This window comes from Gracilinanus agilis, chromosome 3 (assembly GCF_016433145.1).
Source record: "Gracilinanus agilis isolate LMUSP501 chromosome 3, AgileGrace, whole genome shotgun sequence".
NCBI classification, from domain to species: Eukaryota; Metazoa; Chordata; class Mammalia; order Didelphimorphia; family Didelphidae; genus Gracilinanus; species Gracilinanus agilis.
In genome coordinates, this window is record NC_058132.1 from 269,819,001 (window position 1) to 269,821,530 (window position 2,530).

Sequence of the window (2,530 nt, forward strand, 5' to 3'; positions counted from 1 at the left end):
GAATTATGTAAATAAATGCAAAGATCCTTACCATTTGATCCAGAGAGCTCAATGTTAGACAAAAAAGTAACTGATACAAAGAAATGTTCCACATATACCAAAACATTTATATTGGAAATACATATACACACATATATTTGTATGTTTATATATGCATATACATGAATACATACAAATATACTGAAAATAAAGTGGACTATCAATTTTAGGATAAAAAATAAAATGTAGTTCATGTGCTGTAAAAAAATGAAAAGATTTGTATGATCTGATACAAAGAGAAGGAAGTAGAGCCAGGAAAACTATATATATATATATATATATATATATAATTATTACAATGCAAATAGAAAGAATAACAGCCACAAAACAATTTAACATTAAATTTTGCAAGGTTATACTGACCAAGCTTGGCCCCAAAGAGGAAACATGAAAAGACCTTACATAAGAGGAATATTGCATATACCATCAGATGATGTGTTGACTTATTTTCCTGATTATTTTCTCTTTCTCTTAAAAAATAATTGTCATAAAAATGATTCTTTGGAAGAAGGAAGTAATTGATATATGAAGAAATGTAAGTGGTATAAAATAAAAAATAATTAAAATCTATTCAAATATTACAAAATTAAGGCAAGCAAAATTCCATGAATGTTGTTTCAAACTGGTCCTCAAACTATACATTTTCTAAGACTCATAATTGACATTTATATTTCATTTTTCAAACATTATCTCATCTGATCCTCATAACAACCCTATGAGTTAAGTATTAGAGTTGTTGTTACCTCCATTTTACCAAGAAGAGAAAGGAAGCTCAGACTGTGATTTTGCTATGTTACCTACGAAATGTCCAAGGTAGGATTCAAACCCAGGTCTCTGCTGAGTCCAAGGACAATAATATTTTCTCCTACCACACTGCCTCTTGATTATTTAACTGAAACAAAAACTATATCAGGATTCTCTGAACCAAACTGATATTTCATTCAGTCGAAGTCCCTTGATTAATTCATCAGGGAAAAATATCCATCAAACCAATTGTTTCGTGTTATGTAAATAACATGTAAATGACCAGTTGATTATCTGAATTTTTCACTTTTCAACCAGCTGTTTCAGCCAAGAGCAGACACAGTCTTAAAAAGGCAGTTCTTATACAAATTTCCAGAACTATAAACTAGAGCAGGCTCCCTGGGTTTAGTCCCTGAAAGTTTAAATTTAAAGATAGCTTTTTCAGTTCTTTGACAGTTATGGAAACAACTTAGCTAAGCACCTAGTCAGCAAGAATAACCAGTTTCAATAGAAAACGACATCTGTAGCTATACCCAAGCCTAGGTCAACTCCTTCCCTAGACTGATCATACCCTGCTCTCCACTATGGGTTGCCTTGCAAAGAAATGGCCTCTCTGTTCCAAGTCTCAGGCTCCTATGGGGCATTTTCTTGAGTCTCTTCCTCTCTCCCCACCTCTCCTCTCTTCTCCTCAACAATTGAATTCATTCTTAACAGGTGATTTGAGAGCACACTCCAGGCTATATGCCCCAAATGGATTTTATGCTTCTTACCACAGATACAAAACTGCACTTTCTGATTCTGCTTAATTCTATGACTGATTTTTCATGACTACTGCTTAGCATTAAGCATCCGGTGAAGCCCACAGAGAAAAAATGATCTCTAAGCCAAGAGCAAATAACCATTTCTTAAAAATCAAAAAAACAGAGCACTTTGAAAATTTCATTCATCCCATGAAAACAAAAAAGATTGTCTCCCAGGTAGGTGCCATTGTTCTGTCTCCATAAATGTGAGCAGTTAGAATACATCACTGAGGGGTTGAAAAGATTAGCCATTGCTCACATTTTGGATATTTGTCCAAACAAAAGTCTACCTTTTTTTCTCTTCCTATTCTTAGTCATTGTTTTGGTCAAAGACTAATTAAGAAGATGATAATATTTATATGTAATTTTCTGCTACATTTATTTGGATTATCTTCCATTGATAATCCTATTCTATTTAATAATGATGAACTTTCCATTGATTTCACAGAAAAGTAAAGAAAGTAGTAGGATTCCAAGAATTTTCACTAAAAGTGAGAATGAGAACCATAATCAAATGAGGCATAAAGAACAGATTCTAAAACCCAAAAATTTTTTTGTTAATTTGATATATTTGGATTTGAGTTACCTAAAACTTGAATCCATTACAGAACGAATGCTTACTAATTTTGGGGTGGGGGTCTAACAAATGAAAGCAATTGCTTTATGCCCACACACTCAGATATGTCAGGAGAAATGGACATTGGAGCTATTAAATTAATGAGGTAACAGTACTGACTCTAAGTAAGAATGAGTTGATATAATGAATTACAGTAAGAAATGAATAGGAGAGAGAGAACAAGATTATTTTAGGGATATCTCACTACATTTTAACAGTCCCAGCCTGTTCTTTTGTACAAAGACCTATTTCACAGAAACTCCTGCCACCTGTCCAAAACTATATAGTTTCAAGCCTTACACTATCACAATCTTAAAAGAATAAAAGTTAT